The sequence below is a fragment of the Myotis brandtii genome, unplaced genomic scaffold (genome assembly GCF_000412655.1).
Source record: "Myotis brandtii unplaced genomic scaffold, ASM41265v1 scaffold181, whole genome shotgun sequence".
NCBI classification, from domain to species: domain Eukaryota; kingdom Metazoa; phylum Chordata; class Mammalia; order Chiroptera; family Vespertilionidae; genus Myotis; species Myotis brandtii.
In genome coordinates, this window is record NW_005356712.1 from 1,879,132 (window position 1) to 1,889,739 (window position 10,608).

The following is a 10,608-nucleotide window of genomic DNA, read 5'->3' on the forward strand; positions in this document are numbered from 1 at the left end:
CTGAAGGATTAGGAGTCGTTGGCAAAGAGAAGGGGTGGGGTGCGTGGGAGGTTTCAGGCAGCTTGGGAGACGGTCTCATGGAAGGAAAGAATGCCATTCCCTTGGCCATCGCTGCCCCGTTAAAAGAAATAATTCTGGGAACTCCTCCCCCAGACTCTTCCCGAGACCTAGTTTCCAGAAAGCAAGTAAAACCGAGTGTTCCCAGAATGTGGAAGTGTGGGCATGGATCCGCTGCTCACCGCGTCTGCTGCGCCCTCTGCTGCCGCCACCGTTGTCCAGGGGGTGAGAGCTGAGGTAAAGCGGAGGGTGGCTGGGGTCGTGGAGTAAAACTGCTCTTCAGACAGGTTGTCTGGCTGTTAGAACTGGGGTTTCTTTGTACAGGGTTCTGTGTGATGGCAACTTCAGGGCTAAAGCTGGCCAGCCAGGCTTTTCATAGGCTACATTTATTAGGCACCTGCTGTGTACCCTGTTCTGTGCCGAGTACTAGGAAACCGAAGTCAATAGCTTCAGGTTTTGCCGATGTCAAGTAAAAGGCTTTCACAAGGAGAGATGAGGCAGTGTGGCTCAGTTGGTTGGGCGTCGTCCCGTGCCCCAACAGGTTGCCAGTTCCATTCCCCGTCAGGGCACATGCCCGGGTTGCAGGCTCGATCCCCCATAGGGGGCATGCAGGAGGCAGCCAATCCATGTTTCTCTCTCTCCCCTTCTCCCTTTCTCTCTTTCTAAAAAGCAATGAAAAAATCTTAAAAAACAACTAAAAAAGGCATTCACAGTATTGTCATGTCCTAGGAGTGTCTGTTTTTAGCTTGCTCCCAGAGTCCCTTGGGAAGGTGAAACAGACATGAGTTGGGTATCGGCTGTCAGCAATAGCTATGTGACTTTAGATGGAATTCTCCCGCATCTACATTTTCTCATCATAACACCCGACCTCGAAGGGAGGATTAGAGATAGCCTGTGCGTCGCCCTCCTGAGGAGCCGGCAAGAAGGCAGCTCATTCATTTCTCCACTGTCCACGGACACAGCGCGGGGAGCCGAGGCTCTCTCTGCCCCTGGGTGAAGTCCTGGGCCGCCTCCATCACTTTGCTGGTCATTCCTGGATAATAAAACATCCTACATCACTTCTACTCACAGAATAGCTCCGTCTCGGTAATTAAAATGCCGACTCTGAAGGGCTGATGAAAACCCGGGGCTCCAGTTAAAGCTAAAGGTTCTTCCAAACAAACCAACTGTGAGAGACCTTTCTGAACTGACCTGAGAACTGCGAGCCCTGGCTGAGCAGCGGTGAAATGCAGGCGCGCGTGCTCACTGTGGGACGGTAAATAGGGATGGGGGCTTCGTGTGGAATTACTAGACACGAGATAACGGGATGTCTGAGATTTGCTTTCAATAACGGGTGGTTTGCAGGAAAAGGTGGGGCATAAGGGAAACAAGAATAGCCATGTTTCTTCCATTATCTCCCCTGCTTTTATAAATGCTTGGGAACTTCTACAATGAAACATTTGAAAAGGATGTTAAAGCAGCTCCTCCAGGCAGCCACATATGACTGGTAGGTTGTATAGCACGCAAGACTAGAGGGCATGTTCACGTCATCGGCAGTACAGATCTGTGTATTTCGTATAGCAGATCTTTGGCCGGTGGAAGTGGTGTGTTGCTCTAATAAAATCAGTATATGAAGTGGGCAAGCTTCTGCAACGGCCCACCCAGTTATCTCCTCCTCCTGGTTTTATGCCCTGTGTGATCCCTAGCCTTTAGGGCTGGACCTAGTGACTTGCTTCTAATAGAAAACATTAAAAGTGATGGAATGTCACTTCTGAGATTAGATGGTAAAAGACAGTCTTCCATCTGGCTGGTACTCTCCTCTCTCCTCTTCTTTTGTGCTTGTCTGATGAAGCAAGCGGCCAGGTTCAATTACTCTATGGAGAGGCCCATAAGGCTAGGAACAAAGAATGTCGCCTCAGACCAATAGCTTTCCAACAACCATGTGAATGAGCTTAAAAGTGGATCCTTCCCCAGTCAAGCCTTCCATTGAGACCACAGCCCAAGTTGACATTTTGATTGTAACTTGGTAAGAAACCCAGAACCAGAGGGCCAGTTAAGCTGTGCCTAGATTCCTGACCCATAGAAACTGGGAGGTAATGAATGCTGTTGTTTTAAACTACTAAGTCTTGGGGAACTTTGTTATGCAGCAATAGATAACTCATACAGTATATTAGGACAAACATCAGACAGATGGAAGTAAAGTTTCTTGCAGGGGGCACCTTTTTCACGTTCCAACAAAGGTGGAGTGTTTGTGTGGGTAATGGTAGCGCTGCTTTGCCCCTTTCTTAGCTCAGGCTTTGGGACGGGGGTTGTGGATGGCTTCCCTAGGTCCCCACAGGCCTGAGGGAACAGAGGGAGGATGACGAGGGCAGGAGTGGTGTTGGCACTCTCTGCTTGGCAGGTATTCAACGTTCCTCTGGGGTTGGCCGGTGTTCCAAGCTGAGTCTTTATTTTTTGAGATGTGCTTTGTGTTCTTTGGGGCCCCTTCTAGTGGCTTCCACATGGCTCAGTCCCTGGACAAGGTGGGACATGGGGGCCAGGGAGTAGATGTCAGTGCTCTTTTCTATTGATTTCGGGTGGGATATTTTTTAAGCTGTCTCCATCCCAGGTTCTGCACATCTCCTCAACTCGTGGGAAACTCCTGCTTCCTTGGTGCCCCAAGATGGACATGGTATCTTCTTCTACTTCTACCCTCCATCCTCGTCCTCTGGTCTTGACAGCCTCCAGCCACAGTCTGTTAGTCTATACCAGGGGTCCTCAAACTTTTTAAACAGGGGGCCAGTTCACTGTCCCTCAGACCGTTGGAGGGCCCCTGGGTGAAGTCCTCCACCCAGGGGCCCATAGTTTAAAAAAAAAACAACTATGAACAAATTCCTATGCACACTGCACATATCTTATTTTGAAGTAAAAAAACAAAACAGGAACAAATACAATATTTGTATTTGCATGTGGCCTGTGGGCCGTAGTTTGAGGACCCCTGGTCTATACGTTTGTCAGGTCTAAGTCAGATACCAGCCCCCCCAGGTCCCAGAGAACACACAGCAAACTAGAGCTGTCTCCTTGAAGTTCCTCATACAAGGCTGTGGCCAGGAGTCATTGTCCTCCCCAAGAGGGACTGCGGCTCATTTCACACCGGACTCCTTCCTCCAAAAAAGTTCCTCTCCCCAGTTCCCCACTTCAGCCTTCTTACCAGTACACCCTGGGCGTGGGTGTTGGACCGAAGGGCACAGAACTGTTTTCACCTGGAGCCTCTGCAGGGCCGGCTTCTTGGTTAGGAACATCAAGGGTTTGAATGTCTCAGCTGAAACCAAGACTCAGAGCCTGTCATTGTGACGTAGTGTAGGCACGTCGTTGCCGTTCAGGAATGGTGGCTGTTATGTTTATATTGTTGGGAGAGACTGATGTACTGATGGGCCCAGTCAGTGGTCTTCCTGTCCCCATACTCTTTGCCATGTGACTCTGTAGTCCCTCCCATCAAAGGATGGAGTCAATTTCCCAGACCTTGGATTTCAGCTGACCTTACCACTGTGACCAATAGAAAGCAGCAGAAGTCATCTCATGTGTTTTCTGAGCCTGGGATCAAGAGTCCCTGTGTGATTTGAGAGGCCATTGGCTTGAGATTACCAATAATTATTGTATGCCACGGAGGTGTTGTGCTTGTTACGCGGCATTATGGTGGCAGGTGATAGCTGATACAACTGAATGGGCATCGCTAAGGAGGGAGGTGTTTTTGAGCAGAGGGCCCTCTCCAGTTCCAGGTGACAAAGCTGGCTGCCAGCTTGGCCTTGTCATCTGTATGCATCTCTCCCAGAGGAAGACTGTTTTCCCTCCGTGAGCCTTCTCAGCTGCCACGCAGATAGATTCCTCCCAGGCTTGTCAAAACTTTCCAGATTCCGGCCCCGCAAACAGGGCTTCCTCTGGCAGCTTGTTAGGATAATTGAAATGTGGGTGGAAGCTCATTAAGCTTCCCTTTTGTCAACATTTTTCCTCCCAGGCCCGGAGAAGCTGTGAGTTCTGTCACATCCCATTAGCACCGTGTCTGGGTGGTTTCTACACCTTTCCGGAGAATCAAACACACGGGGTTCACTTTCAAGGGTTCATGCATTTATTCCCACAGAGAGGGGGATGTTTATGGAAATTGAAAGACATGTGTACATCTGACAGGGGTGGACGATGAGAAAGGAAGGAGAAGACCTAAATGCTTTGGAAATAAAAGGAATCACGCAGCTGGCTATGGCACATAATAAAAATCTAGCATTTGACGTCTTCTCTGGACAACCCCAAGTCCCCTTCTGTTCTTATCTCATGCTGGTCCCTACAAAACCTCCTCTTTATGGAGAGGATTTGAGAGTCAAAAAGACCTTGCCCTGGCCAGTGTGGCTCAGTTAATTGGGCATCGTCCCATGCACCAAAAGGTTGCTGGTTCGATTCCTGGTCAGGGCATATGCCTGGGCTGCAGGCTTGATTCCCAGTAGGAGGGCAAGCAGGAGGCAGCCAACTGATGTTTCTAGGTCTCCATCCCTCTCCTTTCCTCTTTCTCTAAAAAATCAATAAAAACATATTTTTTTAAAAAGACTTTCATTCCAATGCTGACTGAGCCACAATAATAGTAATCATAATGACATTAACTATTACTAAGCATGTTTTATTTGCCAGGCTGTGTGCTAAGAGCTTTATATAAGAAATCTCATTTAAGCCCATTTTGTTTTCCAGTGTATATATATCAAGCGCATAGCACAGTTCCTACTGTTTGCTGTTCAATCAACGTGTAGTGAACATATGACTGAGTGACAGTCCTGTGGGGTAGAGGTCGTTATTCTCATCTTTAAGAACAAGACATGGAGGGTCCTTAACTGACCCCAGTTCCCACAGCTGGTGAGCGGGGAAGGGGCTGGACCAGGAGCGCTATTTCCAGGGGCCATGGCCTACTTTCGTGCTCAGTTGTCTCTGGGATTCCTGGGAGATGGGGGCACTACTAGTAGCTTCCACGTGGGGCTGCTGTGACAGGTACATAAGCGGAGAGAATGAGCACATAGGAAATGACCGCGTGCGTAAAACACAAAGGCTAGGTTTCCCACGTTGCTGTTTTCGTTTGTGTTTGTGTCTTTGCTTCCCACTGGTGTTTGTGAAGAGTGGGGGATGGTGGAGGAGCAGAGGCAGCCTCATGGTGCCACAGAACCAAAACTCTGTGGGTCCAGTTATGACTCCACCACAGACTCGCTGTACCACTTGTTCAAAGCCACGTAAATTCCAGGTCGTCGTGTCTACCCCAGTGTTCCTGTGGCACTGGGCTAGGGCTGCCAGCAAAGTGTGGGCACGGGAACCAAAGAGACTCCTCATTAAATGTTTATAGCCACAAACGCCACATGCATGTGCAAATCAATCAACAACAATTAGTTAAAAAAATTAACAACACGAAAGCTGCCTCATGATTGTATTTAAGACAGTTATGATAAAAGCTCAGTGGTGCCTAGCACTTGGTAGCACTCAATAATAATAGCTAGTAATAGGTGAAGCTTGCTGAGCAAGCCCCGTGTTCCAGGGCTTTCGATGCAATATCTCATTTAATATTCTCGTCAACTCTATGAGGTGGATACTGTTATTGTCCCATTTTACAGCTCAGGAAACTGAGGGACAGAGAGGTTAAGCAACTTGTCCAAGATCAGATGTCTAGTAGAAAGGCTAGTCTCTTTGGACTGGACACATTCTCTGGAGAACAGAGGGCCACTTGGAGCCGGGACCACACCCAGTCTTTCGCAAGCCTGGGCTTGGTGGCTTCAGGCGTGAGGACTTTCTGCCCTCCCTGGCACTTGTAAGGAGCTCTTATTGCAGCCCGTTGGTTACTAGGTCCCTCTTGAAAGGGTAGCTTTCATGATCTTCAATGCAGAGCAGATGGCCCTTCTCCACTGGTGATTTAAGGGGTATTGTGTCTTAGCAACTGTAGGAAGAAAATCCTCCAAGGAGGGTTGTCAGAAACGGAGTACTGCACAGGACTGCTGCTCTGAGTTCGTATATTCTTCTGAATTCTGCCAGCGACTACGCCACCTGTCAGGGCAGTTTTCTTTTCAAACCCTGCCATTGCACTAGCTGTCGGGGCCAAACCCCTCTGCCAGGGGCTGGACCTTCTTGGACGCTGGGTGGTAGACGGAGAAGCCATGAGAAGTTGTGGGTGTATAAGAATGAGTCGTTATTGCAGAAACCAGTGGCCATATAGCCATCAGACAAAACAGTTCTTTACAGCAAAGTTCCATACAGGTAGCCGCACACCGGCTGGTGAACAAAATACATCTTTCTCACTAAGCAGCATCAGTCTCTGTATCCACAGCTATTATCTGAGCAGCCGCACGATGCTCCTAGACTCACCACCTCACATAGTAGCGGCACCTGAGCTCTCTGCCTCAGCAGCTTCTCCAACCTCTCCAGCCTTCCGTAGTAGCTGCACCCTCTGTGCCTGCCTCAGCTTCTCCAGCTCACTCTGGCTGATCAGTACCACGTATTATACGTTAGACAAAAGAGGCCTCAAGCCAATAGCGACATCCATCATTTGGGTTATAGAAGGGCACGTGTGCACAGTATACAGTGAGATTGCTGTGACCTCGAGCCTGCTATGGTATCTTAGCTTTGAGCATTCTGATTAAGATTCCCATGTTCAGAGTGGCCTTGGCCATTCCGGTGTACTAACAACAAGACCTTGACTATCAGGGCCTCTGGCATGGTTCCCACAGGATTATTTACCTCAAACTACGGCCCGCGGGCCACATGCCAATACAAATATTGTATTTGTTCCCGTTTTGTTTTTTTTCTTCAAAATAAGATATGTGCAGTGTGCATAGAAATTTGTTCATAGTTTTTTTTTAAACTATAGTCCGGCCCTCCAATGGTCTGAGGGACAGTGAACTGGCCCCCTGTTTAAAAAGTTTGAGGACCCCTGATTTAAGATAACTGTGTTCTGATCAGTTAAATCTGGGGTTGGTGAGGGTTCATCACGCTCATGAATCCTGTTCTGTTGGTTGTTTGTGGCTGGAAACTTTTTTTAATTTAAAAATATTTTTAAAGAGGGGGGGGAAGAGAGAGAGGGAGAGAGAGAGACAGACAGGGAGAGAGAGAGAGGGAGAGAGAGAGAGAGAGAGAGAGAGATTGATTCTACTTATTGTCCTACTTATTGGTGCATTCATTGGTTGATTTTTGTTTGTGCCCTGACCAAGGATCAAACCCGCAACCTTGGCATAGCAGGACGATACTCCAGCCAACTGAGCTATCTGGCCAGGGCTGTGGCTGGAAATCTATATTGAGAAGGATTTTGGCAAATATCAATGTGTTTAGTTAGCAGTGTTTGTCATCTGTGGGCTAGGGAAGGGGCATATAGGCATGTATGGTGTGTTACTGGCCCTGTATTATTTACATGCTTTGAAGTGGTACTCTAAGCAAGCAGTCACGCTCCCTTTGTCAAAGTTTTGGGGTGCACCTCATGGGTGCCTCCACAGTGCATGCCCAATTACGTATTGGCACTAAGAGATGTTGCTGTGTCATTTGAATGGTCATTTAAAAAATGTATCTTACCCACATGCAGATTTGTCATTGAACCTCCACCATGTGACCAAACCTTTCTCTACATCTTCTCCCTTCATCCTCTCATTGAGTAGGAATTATTATTTTCATTATGTACAAGAGGGAACAAAGGTTCAGAGAGGTGAACTAACTTGCTCAAGGCGGCTCAGCACCTAGTGCATTGTCTGACATCTAGTAGGTAACTAAGTTCTATGTTGATTGATCAGCTAGTGAGCCGTTTAGGCTGTAGGTTTAGGCTTTGAGACTAACGCTTAATCCTCGGCACAATAGAAGCCTCTGATGAGAGCCTGGAGCTGTGCTGGTTGTCGTGGTGAATACGGAAAGACATATCCCTCTCGATGCTCAAGGAATCTGCAGTCTTACTCACTGTCTCCTCCCCTCCACCTCTCGGAGAGAAGTCCAAATCTTCTGGAAAGCAAAAGCAATGATCGCTGTGTTTTATTTGGCTACAAAGCACGAAATGGTAAATTGCCTTCACGTTTTAAATTGCTGGCACCATCAGATTCACTATGGACACAGGGGCATCTTTTGGGGGAAATAGCCATTTTGATGCTGCCAATCTCCAAACGGAAATCCGGCTCGGAGAGCAGGCTGAGGATGAGCTCGGGAGCAGTCCCCAGACGGATGGGGTCTAGAGAAAGCCGCGGGTCTCGGGGCCTGTTTTCTCCCTGAGAAATTATCGTCAGTCTGTGTCTTGGCAGCCACAGCAGGGGAGAGTTAAGAAAGCCTAATAAGGAGTCTCTAGGCAAACTTCAAGAGTTTGCAAAAAACAAAATGAGGGTGCTGCACGAGGCGTCCCCTGCGTGTTGGCAATAAGTCCCATCTATTTGTTCGGTCCTCAAAGCTTTTTCGAATCTCATTTCTCATGTGATTGTCCCAATTAGCCTGGAGGTTGGTGAGACGATGGACCCCGAGGATCAGGGAAGGGAAGCAATTTGCCATGGTCAGAGCCTACAAGGGGCAGATCGCCAGCGCACACCTACCCACGAACAAGGTGCATCACTGCATTGTCGTGCTGAGAAGGAAAGGGGAGGTTAGGAGCCCGTTCTCACAAAGGAAATGTTTGTTGAGTGAATGCAGGTGACGGAGTAAGATGGTGGGTGAAGCAAATCCCATAACCCTTTCCAGGAACAAGTTTGCTGAGTGTGTCAGAAGCCTTAAAAATACAAATTTCTGCCCTGGCCTGGGTGGCTTAGTGGGCTGAAGCGTTGTCCTGTACACCAAAAGGTTGTGGGTTTGGTTTCAGTACGGGCACATACCTAGGTTGCAGGTTCAATCCCCAGTCAGGGTGCGTACAGGAGGCAACCGATCGATGTTTCTCTCTCTCTACCTTCCTCTCTCTCTAAAATCAATAAAAACATATCCTCGGGCAAATATTTAAAAAAAATACAAATTTCCATTCATTTCCCTTTTTACCCCAAGGAAATACGCAGATAAGATATGAAGATCTGACATTTAGACATTCATATCAACATTCTCTATAGGAGCCAAAAGAGTGTATATGAACTTAAATATCCAAGAGTGGCCATTGGCTTAGAGAGGTGAGTGGATGCCTGTCTTCTGGGCTTTAGAACAGCATGTCTGGTGAACGAAGGTAAGAAGGTGCCCAGCGGCTTAGCTACGGTGGCTTTTACTGCAGCTTTCTTTAAAAGACCAAAAAGAATGTAACCTGAACTGCCCAGCACCAAAGACCTGAGTGTGTAAATGCACAAGAACTGTTGTTGTTGTTGTTGTTTTTAAATATATATTTTATTGATTTTTTACAGAGAGGAAGGGAGAGGGATAGAGAGTTAGAAACATCGATGAGAGAGGAACATTGATCAGCTGCCTCCTGCACACCCCCTACTGGGGATGTGCCCGCAACCAAGGTACATGCCCTTGACCGGAATCGAACCTGGGACCCTTGAGTCCGCAGGCCGACGCTCTATCCGCTGAGCCAAACCGGTTAGGGCTGTTGTTGTTTTTTGAAAGAACGACGCCGAAGGGTCTTTATACAGGGCCCAGGACGAGGTTCACAACATGGAAATCAAGCGGACGATGCAGCGAGTTGGACATGTGGGACATGATCTCATGTTCCCCTGTACTCCATGTGTCTGGACACATGTGAGAATGTAATGGTGTTATCTTTGGAGGAGAGGCACATACTTTCAGGCAATAATAATTAGAGTCATTCTTATAGGTGCTTATGAGATGATGATAATTCTCATTGCGTTTTTATGATGAGACGGTGTGTGGCTGTGCTGAGCTCACAGACCTGACCCATTCTGAACACAGCACAGCCCCATGAGGCCACTAGTACTGCATGAAGGGGACAGGGACCCCAGGCTGGGCTGGCCTGGCAAGAATAGGAAAGGGACAGGGAGGTGCCTAACCCTGAAAAGTACCCACTGCGTGCCAGACACTTAATACACAGCATCACACTGACTGTTGTGCAGCGTAAACACCTCCAACTCAAATACGTGAAAATCGAAGCTCGGAGAGGCTGAAGAGAGGCACATACTTTCAGGCAATAATAATTAGAGTCATTCTTATAGGTGCTTATGAGATGATGATAATTCTCATTGCGTTTTTATGATGAGACGGTGTGTGGCTGTGCTGAGCTCACAGACCTGACCCATTCTGAACACAGCACAGCCCCATGAGGCCACTAGTACTGCATGAAGGGGACAGGGACCCCAGGCTGGGCTGGCCTGGCAAGAATAGGAAAGGGACAGGGAGGTGCCTAACCCTGAAAAGTACCCACTGCGTGCCAGACACTTAATACACAGCATCACACTGACTGTTGTGCAGCGTAAACACCTCCAACTCAAATACGTGAAAATCGAAGCTCGGAGAGGCTGAATGAGTTGCTCCAGGTCACCCAGCCTGTCAGTGGAGCTTGTCTGGCTCCACATGCACGTATTTTTCACCTCGTTCTCTTGCTCAGAATATCTGCTTCTCCGCACAAGGCCACGGCCAACTCCACTGAAGAGCAGAGGTCATGGGGGGGGGGGGGGGGGGGGG

The 10,608-nt window shown here is 48.2% G+C and overlaps 1 long non-coding RNA gene across 1 annotated transcript in view; it reads left to right on the forward strand.

Moving 5' to 3' along the window:
- The first annotated feature begins 209 nt into the window (after positions 1–209).
- LOC106725688 overlaps positions 210–10,608 on the forward strand; it is an 89,493-nt gene continuing 79,094 nt past the window's right edge. The window contains exon 1 of the long non-coding RNA XR_001361615.1: positions 210–294. This is a non-coding gene — a long non-coding RNA (uncharacterized LOC106725688). The remainder of the gene's footprint in view (positions 295–10,608) is intronic.